We start from the raw sequence: 16,719 nt of genomic DNA on the forward strand, positions 1-16,719 counted from the left end.
TTTATCGTACAGGCATGATGTGACGCAACTCGTTTTATACCGTTTTGGAGCGACATTCTACCGTTTCTGTGGTCCGCGTGCGGGTGGCAAAAGCGTTGCTTTTATGAGCGCTGTAAACGAACTATTTTGACCGCCGCTCACAGGGAAAACAGGAGAACATCACTGTGCCGGCAGTGATATATGCATGAAGAGCGCGACGCCTGCTAGCGGCCGTGGCACTGAAACTGCTGAGTACGTGTGACATCAGCATTAAACTTTCCATGACGTATTTCTCAGCGAAAAACCCGTGACATTCTGTAAATACCTCTGCTACACTGTACCTCTGCTTTATGCAAGTAAACAGTGCGACTTACGTCATGGCACGCGTGTATGCTTCCAGCACTGCTAAATCCAGCGATAACATATTAGCGGAAATCGCGAAGCTGGAAATAAAAGAATCTTCTCACTGCACCCGTCATAGTGAAATGTGGAATGTGCCCACACCACGAGCAAACTGCTGCAAGGAATAGTTAACACGTTCTCCTCTTTGTTAAATCGGTTGGAGCAAGAGCCGTTTGGTCCTTTTTGTAATCCAAATTCTAATTAAGTTGTTTTTGTCGTCTTTACCTAGTATGCTTTAGTCGTTCCCACATAATTTGTTTTCATTTACTACTGTTTATTCATGTCCACTCGCATTCATTTTGGATACTTGCTGTATCCCCAATAACTGCTTAAAATGTTGAAAATACTTGTTCGTTTTCTTTTTTTTTTTTGACCTGTGAAGCTGTGGCATATAGCCGTATCTGTATATGAATGCCAATATGTGAGCTGGCAGGACCCGCATCGAGCCGTTGTCACGGCTTTTTGTCCTGTCTCCTCCTCTGAAAAAGGAAATAAAAGAATTGAATTCTCATGAATTGCATAAAGGCAGCAAAAAAAAAACAAACTTGAGCGGTTTGTTTTGTTTTGAGGAATAGATTGATCTCTTTGCGTAGGAAGGCAAACTCTGCAAAAAGGAAGGGAGTTATAAGTTCCATTAGAAGTTCGCTCACAGTGGTGCTTGAAATGAACGTTCCGTTCTCTTGAGCGTTGAAGTAAATCAGCACATTTACGGCAGTGTACGCCAGCGCGCGCCTCGAACTGCCGCCTGTGTTTGCGCGAAAGATCGTGACAGCAGTGTTAACGACCCGGACTATGCTCTATTCTGCTCAAAACTGCAGAGTTTCTCATATGTGCCAGAGTTGAGTCCAACTCTCCTACGCTGGTAGCGACAGACGGTCAGCTTTTTGAGGACAAAGCGTAGGCGAAAACGCGCGCGCGCACGCACGCATGCACACACACACACACACACGCACGCACGCACGCACGCACCGATTTTGGATATCTTCCAATCTTGAACGTCGAAACATTCCAGTGCGTTATACAGTGACTTCAGATGCTTTTATGCCCTTCAGTAGAGTCAGAACAGTGCGATTTCCGAAGGCAAGTGGAGAGTGTTCGCCCTCGATGGCCTCGGAGCTTGAATTCACTTGCTTTTCTTCAATATGAAATGATGTCGAAATCAAAAGGACATTTTACTAAGCTCTGCTGATGCTTCAACATCAGTCAGGCAAAGCAAGGAAGGTAGCTAGAGGGTACGTTTTATTGCACGTGCTATGAAATGTACTCAGCGCTCTTCACACCTCGTATATGAGACGCGCGATTTCTTCACTCATGCGAGGTTGTTTTGAATGTTTTTTTTTCTGCATTGGCAAAAAATAAATGCGCAAGGTTGTTTGAGCTATATGTGTTTTCACATGTTTATTACCAAAAGCTCGATGCCTGTCACATGCTGTCACATGCCTGAGAGGAATGGGGCAAAGCTATAGGGCGCACTGTGGCAGAGGGCAAAACGCTTGTCTATAACACGTTCTGGGTGTGTTTCGGGCTGAATGCGCGATATTTAGCGATAACATTTGGCTAAAAATGGATGTAAGCATGGGCAATTAAACTCGTAGGATTTCATCGTCATTATTTGCCTTCCTGATCGCAGCGGCTCTGAGAGCTGCGAAACAGGCAGCTGTGCCGTTGTAGACATGTTTTTCCTTCTGACGACTTGCACTTTACAACACGAGAACGGTCACCCACGTACAGCCTTTGTCAAAAGTAACCAGGCTGCATGGTTTGCTTCGCATATTCGCATAACAGAGCCCTCACGGCTTCCCTAAAGATCAGAAAGTTCTTTGAAATTGAGAACACAGGTTCTTCTTACCATACAGATTTAGAGCTTGAGGGCTGGCTGTCATAATACATTTAATATACGACTGAGAAGAAAAACGTGCAGCCTGGTTACTTTTGACAAAGACTGTACATTTGTTCATTTTCTTTGCGTGTGACCAGTGTGCCATTCGGCATAATTTAAGAAAAGAGGAATGGTAATGTGGGGCCAAAATATATAAAAGTATACAAAATTTAACTTGCTGCTCTCGAGTTGCTTCACGGAACACCCGAACGTTTTGCGCATCTGTGTATTCTTCATCCGGATCTCACTACTATGATATTAACCTTTTCAGCGTGACGTAACCGGCAAGAGCTCTGTCACAACTCTACAAATGAATACACAAAGCACAAAAAAAAGTAGCGTGTCTACGTGAAAATAGGTTGGTGATGTTATTGGGCGCTAAAACGGAATCAAATGAAATGACGTGTTATGATTTGACCACTCAGGGATGGTGTCAGTGAGAGGTTCGGTCGCGTTAAGTATAATACTGACCCGATTTGATTGCAGCATGTTTTTTAAAGTATAGTCGGGGACAAAAGTCTCCGGACCACGTGTTCCTCAAACGAAGCTTATAGCTCTACTATCAGACAGCGGTTGGAGACCACACTTGTGGAGATGAAAGAACAAAAATTTAACTTTCACCTCCACAAGTACGGTCTCCATCCGCCGAATAATAGCAGAGCTATCGGCTTCGTTAGAGGAACACGTGGTCCGGAGACTTTTGTCCCCGACTGTACATTTGGCATGGCTTAGGAGCAGTTGAAAGTTACGTTTTAGAGCTAAAAAGGGGCTATCAGATGTTATACTAGGTTACTATGATAGTTCAAGGTTAAGTCGTTAATATGAGTCCCACCATGAAAAGTTAGTTAATGCAATAGCTCCAGCACATGCAACCAGCAAGCGCAGCCGGCGCCGGCCGATCTCACGCTGTGGCTGTTCTGAAAATTGCCTGCACACCCCATTGCGCTTGCTCCGTGTGCGCCTGCGTGCCTTTGCTTCAAAATGCTGTTGAAACCGGCTAAAACTGTCTCAAAGACTACTGCTGTTGTCGAAATATGCTGTGCTATTGTTTGCGTGGCAACTGTTTCTAAAATTAGAGACACGCTTCGTCGTACTGACAACAGGGCGTGCCTACGCTCTTTAGAACAGCCAACGTATAAATTCCCGCCGTGAGCGTCCGGGAGTACCGCCTGTCCGAGCACGAAGAGCTCGGTTTCTGACTCTCGTTGCAGCAACGCGCACCCAGCAAGTCTTCGAGGAATCCGCGCACTGGTTCGTCGTTCTGCTATTCTGCGATAATTTACAGCCGCATCTGCAGTCAAGGTAAGTTTTTTTAACCGCAGTGCCATCGTGCTAAACTGCATGCTAAACCCCTCTGTTTCAACGACTCGCGATAAGAGATTTAGGATTACAGAAACGTACTTCACAGTCCCCACTATCAGCCGCGCTGCAGTGCCAGCTCCTCCGTAAGCAACAGTTATTTTATTGATAGATATTGAAGTTACATGGCTGCGTACGTAACTTTATAAGGCCGTAGTCTGCTTGGCTCTTCGTCAAGCTGGGCTTGGCTTTGGCCAGCTATGGCTGCCTTGCTTCGTGTCGTCTGTTACTGCGCGTGAGCACGCCGCGCTTGCTTATTACTGTGACGATGCGCTCCTGCGCTGTGGCAGACGACACGAAGCACCGCTTCGAGGTCCCTGTACGTCTGCACCGCGCCGTGTTCGTACTAAAGGCGCGTTTATAGTCCGACGCGCGCGCGCACTACGTCACGTTGGCGACAGCAATCCGTAGCAGTCGTGAGCCAAATCTGCGCCGGGCCCGTCGGGGCACGCTGGCAGCCGCCGGTTGCGTTGGCCGCTGCAGTGCGTCGAACTATAGACGGAGCTGTTTTCACCAACGCAACGCAGCGTGCGCGCTTAACAGTGGGCGACTGTGTACTTCAGTGCATTTTCACAGTATTACCGTTGCTGTTTGAAGCTCGTTTTGCGAAGCCATTTGATTGGACGTATCTCAGGCTTGAAGTTGTACATGTTTAAATCCTCACCTCAGTTGTTGCTGCACTTCTTGAACTCTTCTGCTGCGTAACATGGCCCCTCCTATCCTTTCTCCCTTATCGCTCCACTCTTTCCCCTTCATTCTTTTCTGCCTGTCCTTTTACTCAAGCTAGCTGCAGCTCAGTGCTTCAGGTGTCGATGGCAGATGCCACAGCTAGCAATTTTTTTACTTCCGTTTTTATTTTATTAAACAAACCACTTAAACATTAACAACAATACCCCATCGTCGGTTTCTAGTATCTTGGGAACTCCATGAGTGGCCAACCATTATGACACTGACGACTTCTTACAATGATTCACCATGAGGACTCTTAAAGCCTGGACAACCAGTGTAGCTGTTATGAGAACGCAATGGGTTTGCCTTCGAAGCGAAAGAAGTCTGATGCAACTCTTTCCCAAGGAAAGCTTGGTATTTCCTTCATGTGCACGGGCTCACATGGTGGCTTCTTGTTAGTTTCTTGGCATGCTGGGCACCTTTCCACACAGTTCTTTATATCAACTGTCATACCAGGTCAGTATATATAGTTTCCCTGGCTTTCTTGAGGCAACTGTTTATGCCAATATGTCCTGTATGTATTTGTTTAAGGACTCTGTTCCTCCAGGACTTCGGAATCACTGACCGGAAACACGCCTTTGTAACTGCAAGCTCGCCCCTGAGTGACCAATACAGCTTTGCTGGTTTCATCAGGGCCTTTGGAATTTTTTGGCCACCCGTTTGCGATCATTCTTATGACCTCTCATAAGCCTTTGTCCATTTCAACCTCTTTCTTGAAAACCTCCCATGCATTTGGTGCCACTGGGACAATTTCCATGACCTGGGGGTTCTTCGTGCACTCTTCGGTTGTTCCTTTGCTGTTGTAATCTTTTGACCTCTCTTATAAACGATTGTAGGTGCATACTGCTGCATGTCTAGCCTTTGCCTTGCTTAGTGTTTTGTTGTTTGGCAGTGCTTTCAATCTGTTTGACGTCAGTCTTATGGTCAGTGGTCTGCCATATATACAGGATGTTTCCAAGACTTTACAGAATTTTTAAAAATAGGTTTTTAGATAGAACAGAACTTTTTTTTACATAGCATTGTCAGCAGTGCAGTACATCAGAATGCAGCTAAAACGTGCTAGCAGGCTGGTTAGCTAATATTCAGTAAAGTTTTAACTATTACTGTTAGTTAGGCTCCTTAATCATTGAGAGGCTATACGTATAACCCATGGTATGTAATAAACATATCAGTTTTTAGAATTTCGAAAATGCGGTCACCGTCGATGCTGTGGCCCAATGAATTTTGGCTATTTCAACGAGTTATGTGCACTGGAGAGGTTGCTTTGCTTGCAAGCTTCTTGAAAGCGCATGCATTTTGGCGTGATGTAGCCAGAATTTGTTGGGCCACAGCGCCGAGCATTTTCAAAGTTCTGAAAACTGACATGGATATTAGTTACGGTGAGATAAATTCAATATTATTCAATATTAATTAGCCAGCCTGCTAGTTAGCAAGTGTTAGCTGCATGCTGATGTACCATACCGCTGACAATGCCATGCTGAAAAAAGCGCTCTTCTAACTCAAAGTTTATTTTTCAAAACTGTGTAAAGTCTTCGGTTAAGTGCACTGTATACTGGTAAAATTTCTTACATCCATGCCAGATTGCCAGTGCTTCTTTTTCAGTTTGGTGACACTTCTGCTAGGGCTCGGTCACTGAGGCTGATGCATAAGTAATGGGCTTTCCTTCTTGCAGCAGAACTGCATCAACTGAAAGCATCATAGCCCTCTGACATAGTATGCCAGTGCTGGTGTTCCTTTCAGGGCTTCTTTGGCCAGTGTCTTTAGCAGATAATTTCTCTTTAGCAGCACTTTGTTCATTTCATCTGAACTATGCAGACTCTTAGCAGCCGGTTCTGTGATTTTTTTCGATGATTCCCTTCTGTTCCCTTCTGTTCCATGCTTCCATGCTTATCAGCTTTCTTGAATTCATCAATCAGACATTAAGGGATCCTTCTGGGGGGGGGGGGGGAGGGTTCGTTTACTAATCTTTTGCTACCTTCTTTTATGTTCATTTCATACTAAAAATTTCTGACGCATCTGTTGCCTTGGAAGATGTTACATTTAGGTTTAGGTTTATGGTGGGTTTAATGTCCTAACGCGACTCAGGCTATAAGGGGCGTCATAGTGGAAGGCTTCGGAAATTTCGATTTGTCTTGCCTTTTATGTATACACTCTCTACAGCAGATTGAATAACTCGCAGGCGTTCTGTTGTAGCACTGGTATGGCATCAATATTGACAACTAAAATTTTAGCTTAGCTCTTCATTCCATTACTGCACAGGTTCCTTTGGCTTCACCCATCACTTGCATATTGCAGTTGCTGTATGTCAAATTCTTCTGGCAGTAGATGGATGTAAGTGAACACCCATTGGTAGCACTTTTTCAGTGGTCGTACATTGCACTGTACGCCTGTGTCCAACTTGATGGTGACTGTGGCACTATCGCTGAACTTAATTTCGTCTTGCTTTCTTTTGTCTTTACCTCCGACATGCACAGCTCGGTGTCTTCTTTGTCATCAATGGAGTGCATGTGATACTGCGCTTATCTTCTGCCTGTTCGGCTAACTGTTGCTAAGCATTCTATCTTTTGGCACTTGTGACACTGCTTGCAAATAGGTTTGGCATACTCTAGGCTTGTGGTATCCTGCACATAATTTGCTGGCATATCTTGGTAGTCAGTACTTATTTGGGTGTGGTCCTCTTTGAGTCATTCTTCAGCTCGCATTTTTATTCTTGGATTGCATTGACCACCCCGGTATCCTTGCAAGTGATTTGTTTCAGTTGCATCGATTCTTGCTCACTTGCCCTGCATAGGCTGATGGGTTTCTGAATGTGTATGGTAGGATTGCTCAGCAGCCTCTCTCGCACATCATCGTTGGATATACTGATAATGATGCCATCTCTGAGCAGCTCGTCGGACAGGTCTCCGAACTGGCATTTCTTTGTCTGCAGTCTGGCTGCTGTCGGGAACTCGATGAAGGGCGCAGTTCCTTTTGCTCCATCTAGTTGAACTTGTGTTTGTAGTGTGGCTTATCTTTGGAGTGAACTGTGGTTTGAACCTTTGCTTGGCTACTTCAAGGTTTTTCTTCCTTGCTTAGAGAGAGTCAGAATGCTACTTGCACATCCGGTTCAATAACAGCCATGAAATTTGCCATTTGCACTTCTGGCAGCTTCTTGTGGAGTTGTACCGCTGTGGCATATGACTCGTATCTGTGTAGTGAGTCTTCCCATGCATTTTGTGACAGCGATCGCAAGTCGATTGGTTTCATTGGCATCAGACCACTGTCCACCATGGTTTCAAAATTAGTGTTGGCCTCGTTCACGTTTATTTGCCACTTTCGTCTTCGTTGATTTCTTCTTCTGCACTGCTTACTTTTACGCTTCCTTCTTCATCTCGCAAGATTGCGCTTTTGGTACCATGTAAACAATAGTTATTTATTAATATGTACCAAGATTACATGGCTACTTAATACGGCCATCATCTGCTCGGCTCCCCGTTAGGCTGAGCTTGGCTTGGCTATGGCCAGCTGTGGCTGCCTTGACATGATCCAAACATGTTTTGTAGAATTCAGTGTGCTGGCGTCTGCTGTCTACTTCCTTCAATAGCTTTCCTTTCTGTTGCGAACTCCTACATAGGACAAAGGCTTTTTCCTCTGGCACTGTTGTATGCTCGCAGTGTAAATTTGTTTTGAGTTCAATCCCATTCCTGCAGAATATGCATGAAAACCTGTAACCGCAACTATTTATTTTGCATTACATAATTCTTGCCAAAGCCTTGTGGGATTTTTGAATTTACTGCCATTGCAAATTTTCTGTGTTCTTGCTGCGGCACCAGCTGAAATGAGAGATACCAAACACTTGCATTTTTTGGCTTTCAGATGCAGTGCAGAAGAACATACAGCTGCAGAAAGTGTTGCCACAGGGCACCATCTTTGTCCACTCTTTTTCGGCACTTCAGCTCATGGCATGGCTCTGAAGGGAATTGGAACTGCAGCTTGGAAGGCTGCACAAATTCTTACAGACTCTACAGGTCCTTCCGGGCGCACGTTACCCGGTGCCACCAACATCTGTTTGCCTCTTCTATGAAGACAACAGTTGCAAGTCCTCCACCATCACTGTCCGATAACCTACAGGACACAAGAGATGATGAGACATCCTGTGGAAACAATGTTCCAGAGCCAGCGGATGTTCATGTAACAAATCATGCAAGTGTTGGCTCATCTGATCCAAATACGGAATGCGCTATGCACCTTTCATCTTTGCTACTAAAGTGGCAAGAAGGCCGACAGTTGCCATTGAGTGTGGTAAATGAAATAGCAAATGACATTGTGAATTTTGTGCAAGACTATAGAGCAGAGCTAGGTACAGCTGACATGACTGAAATTTCCAAGTTTACAACCAGGGCAGGCCGTGAAAAGTATTGGAAAGCTTCATGTAGTTTTGTTGCCCCGAAAACAGTGGTATGTTCAGATAAGGAAAAAAAAGAAACATACCAGTACGTATCAGTGCTTGACACGGTGAAAACTGTTGCAAGTGTCTGTGACCTTTTTAAAAAAAGAAAAGCTAGCAGTGGCCTTCTTCAGGATGCTTTTGATGGGGAGTTTTATAAAAACCACCGGATCTTCAAGTCTATGAATGACAAAGCATTAGTTCTCCAGCTTTATTTTGATGACTTCGAAATTTGCAACCCACTGGGCAGCAAGCGTGGGAAGCATAAACTTCTGGCTGGGTATATGTCAATCCTGAACATACAGCCCAAGTACCTGTCCAAATTAAATGCTAAGTACCTTGTTCTACTTGCCAAATCTTCTCTTGTTGCTAAATATGGCCTCCATCATATAATTCAGCCACTGCTAGCTGACCTGCACCTACTGGAGTCAACTGGTATACAGTTGAATGGAGAAACTGTTAAAGGTTCAATTTTATTTGTGTGTGGTGATAATTTATCAAGCCACCAGGTTGGTGGTTTTCGTCAGTGCTTTTCTTCGGGGCTGATCTGCCGGTTTTGCATGGCGAGCAAGCAAGGTATTAATGAGAAATGGCATGAGGAAGAGTTTGTTCTAAGGAACAAGGTAACACATGCACAACATGTTAAACTGGCCCAGGCAGATGAAAGCTTGTCAAGTGTGTATGGCATTACAGGTGAAGGCTGCTTTAACTCAATCAACTCCTTTGATGTCACGCAAGGGCTGCCACCCGATGTTATGCATGATTTATATGAAGGCGTCATCCCGTTTGTGCTTAAACATGTGATTCATCGCATCATCTCTGATCGTGTTCTGAGTTTGGATGAGTTGAATGAGAGGCTTCTCTGTTTTCCCTTCAAAGGGGCTGACAAAAGAAGTAAGCTTCCTCCTATTTCTCGTCAAGCAGTGTTTGGAAGCGCTGCACTCAAAGGATCAGCTGCTGAAAAACTCTGCTTTTTCCGTTTCTTTTCACTCCTGGTTGGTGATTGTGTGTCAAAAGGAAATGCCGCATACAGCGTATACCTTGCACTGAGGACTGTTGTAGATATTGTTGCTGCACCACAGGTCAGCCGTAGTGCAGCTGCATACTTGCAAGTCCTTATTGAGGATTTTTACAGTGCATTCAGGGAAGTTTTGCCTGACGTGAATGTGATTCCTAAAATGCATTACCTTATTCATTACCCTAGGCTGCTGCTCTTGTATGGGCCACTTATAAAACTGTCATGCATGCGTTTTGAGGCTAAGCATCAATTTTTCAAATCGATTGTGAAAAAGACTGGAAACTTCAAGAGCATCTGTGCTACACTTAGCCAGCGCCACCAAATGCATCTGATGTATTCTTTAACAGAACCATGTCAATCAGTACTTACAGTTGGTAAGAGAAAGTGTGATTTCAACTCCCTGCCTGGCCTCTTAAAGGATAGACTACAGGAGCTCAGCCTAGTAGACATGGATGTACACACAGTTTCATCGCTCACAGTTGATGAAAGGAAACTCTCCGTCGGCTGTGTCATTCCCTTAGTTATACATGAAAATGACCTCCCTCTGTTTGCTCAGGTAGCATTGATAGCAATCTGTAATGCAGCACATTTTGTTTATGCTTCAGTGTTAAGGACAAAGTATTTTGATGACCATTTTCATGCTTATTGTGTTGACTTTTCTGGCCACAGTGTGATAATTGAAAGCATGGAGCACCTTGATGAATTTTTTGATCCCCTGTATCTGTATGAACTGCAAAGCTTTTCTTACATTTGCCCCAGATATGACTTCTTTACACAGGAGTCCCAGTGATATGTTGAGAATGCTTTCATTCCACGTTTTGCTGCATTGGTTGTGGTTTTTCTTTCTGCTGTGCCTTTATATTTCCAGTAGTTCAAATTCTCGAGCAGTAATACCCAGACTCGGACGAAGAGACATTACACATGATTTTATGTATTTTGTTGTGTTTACAGTGTATTGCTTCAATTTATTTCATGTTACTGCAACTGTAATAATGCCACCCAGTGTTCTCAGGTGGCGCTGAAGTGTCTTCGAAGACGTTGAAGTGTCTCGCGCTGGCTGGCTGGCTGCTGCATTCTGCTGGTTAGCAACCTGTCGCCCTGTTTTCCGTTACATATTTTGGTGGAGGTGCGGGGTAAGATCCCTGTATATGTCTAATACTCCTCCGCATACCCTGGGCTCCAGTCCTTCGCTGGTGGACACCCCTGTGCACCGTGCTAGCCGGAGAAACCAAGGCCTACCTCCCGAACACGGGCTTTTGGAGTCTGCAAGAGCACCCACCCATCGACCTGTTATGCCAGCTGCAGCCTACTATACCTTGCAGAATCCGCGACTGCCCAAACCATTCCATGGCAGTCAGCTCGAAGACTGGCTGGTCGAGTTTGAACGCGTGGCCTCGTTCAACCAGTGGGACGACGCAGCCAAGCTTCGAAACGTCTTCTTTAGCCTGGAGGATGGGGCACGTACGTGGTACGAGAACCGAGAAGATGCGCTAACATCATGGCATGAGTTCCGCCGACGCCTGCTGGAGACCTACACCAGCACGGATCGCCGAGAACGGGCTGAACGGGCTTTGCAGTCTCGCATTCAAATGCCGAATGAGTCTGTAGCCATGTACGTGGAGGATATGACTCGGCTCTTCCGGCGAGCTGACCCGGCCATGCCCGAAGAGAAAAAGGTGCGCCAACTCATGCGCGGCGTCAAAGAACAGCTATTTGCAGGCCTCGTGCGCAGCCCACCTGGGACTGTTGCTGAGTTTCTCACGGAAGCGGCCACGATGGAGAAGATGCTCCTGCGGCGTTCTACCACCTACGACAGGCCAGTACTCGCCGCTTCACTTACAGAGCCGCTTCCTGCCTTCGGGGCTAACCCTGATCTCCGCGACCTGATCCGCTCCGTTGTGCGCGAAGAGCTCCAGGCGCTTTTCGGTGCTCCCCTGCCGACAGCCGGCTCTCTCGCTAGCCTCGTCCGCGAAGAGGTTCAAGCTTTGCGACCTTCGTTCCCGTACGTTGATCCGCCGGCTTTACCCACGGAGTGCCGTCGTCCAACGTATGCTGAAGCCTTGCAACGTCCTGCGCCCTCTTCGGCGCAGTTTCCTCCGTCCAGTCAAGGCTCGCTGTTTTCCGCACACCCCGACACATACTACATCGACAATCGACGATCGCCCCAGCGGAAGACGGACCTGTGGCGTGCTCCAGATCGGCGGCGTCTCTGCTTTCAGTGCGGGGAACCCGGTCATCTGTATCGCCAGTGCCCGTATCGACAGCTTGGACTGCGGGGGTTTCCTATCGACATGCCCCGTCCACCACGAGGTCAACGACCCCGGGAGATCGAGGACTACGTAGCCCAGCAGCGCATGGCGACAGTTCCGCAGCGGCAGTCTCGGTCTCCATCACCACGCCGACCTTCGCCACAGCCCCAAAGCTCCTCCTGGATGGCGCAGAGACGGTCGCCAAGTCCCCGCCGGGAAAACTAAAGAGAGCGACCTCAGGGGGTGAGGCCGCTGGCAATCGATGCGAACAAGACCCCCCGACAACGCGAACAGCGACCGACCGCGATTTAAAGGCAACGACTGCAGTACCTGAACTCGGAGATCGATTCTCGTTGGATATACCCGTGCTTCTCGATGGCTATAAGGTTAGTGCTTTGGTGGACACTGGCGCTGATTTCTCGATTTTAAGCGGAAAGCTAGCGGCGCTTCTTAAAAAAAGTAATGACGCCATGGTCCGGCACGCAGATTCGCACGGCTGGCGGACATGTCGTAACTCCGCTTGGCCTATGCACAGCAAGAGTCCAAATTCGCAGCTCCACATTTGTTGTCGGCTGCCTAGTTTTACCTGACTGCTCCCGTGACTGCATCCTTGGCGTTGATTTTCTCCGGGAGTATGGAGCTATTATTGACCTCCGAAAGCGCACTGTCACATTTTCTACCGAGAAAGCTGATGTTTACTCCGAGGACTGTCCACGCCGCGCCGCCCTTCGAATATCCGCCGAGAGCGTTTGGATTCCGCCACGCGCCAGTGTTTTTGTGAGTGTTCACTGCGACGGACTACGTGAAGGGACAGCGGTCGCAGAAGGCAACCACCGGATCTTCAAGTCTATAAAAACCACCGGATCTTCAAGTCTATGAATGACAAAGCATTAGTTCTCCAGCTTTATTTTGATGACTTCGAAATTTGCAACCCACTGGGCAGCAAGCGTGGGAAGCATAAACTTCTGGCTGGGTATATGTCAATCCTGAACATACAGCCCAAGTACCTGTCCAAATTAAATGCTAAGTACCTTGTTCTACTTGCCAAATCTTCTCTTGTTGCTAAATATGGCCTCCATCATATAATTCAGCCACTGCTAGCTGACCTGCACCTACTGGAGTCAACTGGTATACAGTTGAATGGAGAAACTGTTAAAGGTTCAATTTTATTTGTGTGTGGTGATAATTTATCAAGCCACCAGGTTGGTGGTTTTCGTCAGTGCTTTTCTTCGGGGCTGATCTGCCGGTTTTGCATGGCGAGCAAGCAAGGTATTAATGAGAAATGGCATGAGGAAGAGTTTGTTCTAAGGAACAAGGTAACACATGCACAACATGTTAAACTGGCCCAGGCAGATGAAAGCTTGTCAAGTGTGTATGGCATTACAGGTGAAGGCTGCTTTAACTCAATCAACTCCTTTGATGTCACGCAAGGGCTGCCACCCGATGTTATGCATGATTTATATGAAGGTGTCATCCCGTTTGTGCATAAACATGTGATTCATCGCATCATCTCTGATCGTGTTCTGAGTTTGGATGAGTTGAATGAGAGGCTTCTCTGTTTTCCCTTCAAAGGGGCTGACAAAAGAAGTAAGCTTCCTCCTATTTGTCGTCAAGCAGTGTTTGGAAGCGCTGCACTCAAAGGATCAGCTGCTGAAAAACTCTGCTTTTTCCGTTTCTTTTCACTCCTGGTTGGTGATTGTGTGTCAAAAGGAAATGCCGCATACACCGTATACCTTGCACTGAGGACTGTTGTAGATATTGTTGCTGCACCACAGGTCAGCCGTAGTGCAGCTGCATACTTGCAAGTCCTTATTGAGGATTTTTACAGTGCATTCAGGGAAGTTTTGCCTGACGTGAATGTGATTCCTAAAATGCATTACCTTATTCATTACCCTAGGCTGCTGCTCTTGTATGGGCCACTTATAAAACTGTCATGCATGCGTTTTGAGGCTAAGCATCAATTTTTCAAATCGATTGTGAAAAAGACTGGAAACTTCAAGAGCATCTGTGCTACACTTAGCCAGCGCCACCAAATGCATCTGATGTATTCTTTAACAGAACCATGTCAATCAGTACTTACAGTTGGTAAGAGAAAGTGTGATTTCAACTCCCTGCCTGGCCTCTTAAAGGATAGACTACAGGAGCTCAGCCTAGTAGACATGGATGTACACACAGTTTCATCGCTCACAGTTGATGAAAGGAAACTCTCCGTCGGCTGTGTCATTCCCTTAGTTATACATGAAAATGGCCTCCCTCTGTTTGCTCAGGTAGCATTGATAGCAATCTGTAATGCAGCACATTTTGTTTATGCTTCAGTGTTAAGGACAAAGTATTTTGATGACCATTTTCATGCTTATTGTGTTGACCTTTCTGGCCACAGTGTGATAATTGAAAGCATGGAGCACCTTGATGAATTTTTTGATCCCCTGTATCTGTATGAACTGCAAAGCTTTTCTTACATTTGCCCCAGATATGACTTCTTTACACAGGAGTCCCAGTGATATGTTGTGAATGCTTTCATTCCACGTTTTGCTGCATTGGTTGTGGTTTTTCTTTCTGCTGTGCCTTTATATTTCCAGTAGTTCAAATTCTCGAGCAGTAATACCCAGACTCGGACGAAGAGACATTACACATGATTTTATGTATTTTGTTGTGTTTACAGTGTATTGCTTCAATTTATTTCATGTTACTGCAACTGTAATAATGCCACCCAGTGTTCTCAGGTGGCGCTGAAGTGTCTTCGAAGACGTTGAAGTGTCTCGCGCTGGCTGGCTGGCTGCTGCATTCTGCTGGTTAGCAACCTGTCGCCCTGTTTTCCGTTACATATTTTGGTGGAGGTGCGGGGTAAGATCCCTGTATATGTCTAATACTCCTCCGCATACCCTGGGCTCCAGTCCTTCGCTGGTGGACACCCCTGTGCACCGTGCTAGCCGGAGAAACCAAGGCCTACCTCCCGAACACGGGCTTTTGTAGTCTGCAAGAGCACCCACCCATCGACCTGTTATGCCAGCTGCAGCCTACTATACCTTGCAGAATCCGCGGCTGCCCAAACCATTCCATGGCAGTCAACTCGAAGACGTCGAAGACTGGCTGGTCGAGTTTGAACGCGTGGCCTCGTTCAACCAGTGGGACGACGCAGCCAAGCTTCGAAACGTCTTCTTTAGCCTGGAGGATGGGGCACGTACGTGGTACGAGAACCGAGAAGATGCGCTAACATCATGGCATGAGTTCCGCCGACGCCTGCTGGAGACCTTACACCAGCACGGATCGCCGAGAACGGGCTGAACGGGCTTTGCAGTCTCGCATTCAAATGCCGAATGAGACTGTAGCCATGTACGTGGAGGATATGACTCGGCTCTTCCGGCGAGCTGACCCGGCCATGCCCGAAGAGAAAAAGGTGTGCCAACTTATGCGCGGCGTTAAGGAGCAACTTTTCGCTGGCCTCGTGCGCAGTCCACCTGGGACTGTTGCTGAGTTTCTCACGGAAGCGGCCACGATGGAGAAGATGCTCCTGCGGCGTTCTACCACCTACGACAGGCCAGTACTCGCCGCTTCACTTACAGAGCCGCTTCCTGCCTTCGGGGCTAACCCTGATCTCCGCGACCTGATCCGCTCCGTTGTGCGCGAAGAGCTCCAGGCGCTTTTCGGTGCTCCCCTGCCGACAGCCGGCTCTCTCGCTAGCCTCGTCCGCGAAGAGGTTCAAGCCTTGCGACCTTTGTTCCCGTACGTTGACCCGCCGGCTTCACCCACGGAGTGCCGTCGTCCAACGTATGCTGAAGCCTTGCAACGTCCTGCGCCCTCTTCGGCGCAGTTTTCTCCGTCCAGTCAAGGCTCGCTGTTTTCCGCACACCCCGACACGTACTACATCGACAATCGACGATCGCCCCAGCGGAAGACGGACCTGTGGCGTGCTCCAGATCGTCGGCGTCTCTGCTTTCACTGCGGGGAACCCGGTCATCTGTATCGCCAGTGCCCGTATCGACAGCTTGGGCTGCGGGGGTTTCCTATCGACATGCCCCGTCCACCACGAGGTCAACGACCCTGGGAGATCTAGGACTACGTAGCCCAGCAGCGCATGGCGACAGTTCCCCAGCGGCAGTCTCGGTCTCCATCACCACGCCGACCTTCGCCACAGCCCCAAAGCTCCTCCTGGATGGCGCAGAGACGGTCGCCAAGTCCCCGCCGGGAAAACTAAAGAGAGCGACCTCAGCGGGTGAGGCCGCTGGCAATCGATGCGAACAAGACCCCCCGACAACGCGAACAGCGACCGACCGCGATTTAAAGGCAACGACTGCAGTACCTGAACTCGGAGATCGATTCTCGTTGGATATACCCGTGCTTCTCGATGGCTATAAGGTTAGTGCTTTGGTGGACACTGGCGCTGATTTCTCGATTTTAAGCGGAAAGCTAGCGGCGCTTCTTAAAAAAAGTAATGACGCCATGGTCCGGCACGCAGATTCGCACGGCTGGCGGACATGTCGTAACTCCGCTTGGCCTATGCACAGCAAGAGTCCAAATTCGCAGCTCCACATTTGTTGTCAGCTGCCTAGTTCTACCTGACTGCTCCCGTGACTGCATCCTTGGCGTTGATTTTCTCCGGGAGTATGGAGCTATTATTGACCTCCGAAAGCGCACTGTCACATTTTCTACCGAGAAAGCTGATGTTTACTCCGAGGAC

The 16,719-nt window shown here is 47.4% G+C and overlaps 1 pseudogene; it reads right to left on the reverse strand.

Annotated features, from left to right (window-relative positions):
- Positions 1-6,423: 6,423 nt before the first annotated feature.
- Positions 6,424-7,609, reverse strand: LOC149357864 (uncharacterized; annotated as a pseudogene).
- Between the last annotated feature and the right edge of the window lie 9,110 nt (positions 7,610-16,719).

This window comes from Amblyomma mixtum, chromosome 3 (genome assembly GCF_055824585.1).
Source record: "Amblyomma mixtum isolate Tamu chromosome 3, ASM5582458v1, whole genome shotgun sequence".
Classification (NCBI taxonomy): domain Eukaryota; kingdom Metazoa; phylum Arthropoda; class Arachnida; order Ixodida; family Ixodidae; genus Amblyomma; species Amblyomma mixtum.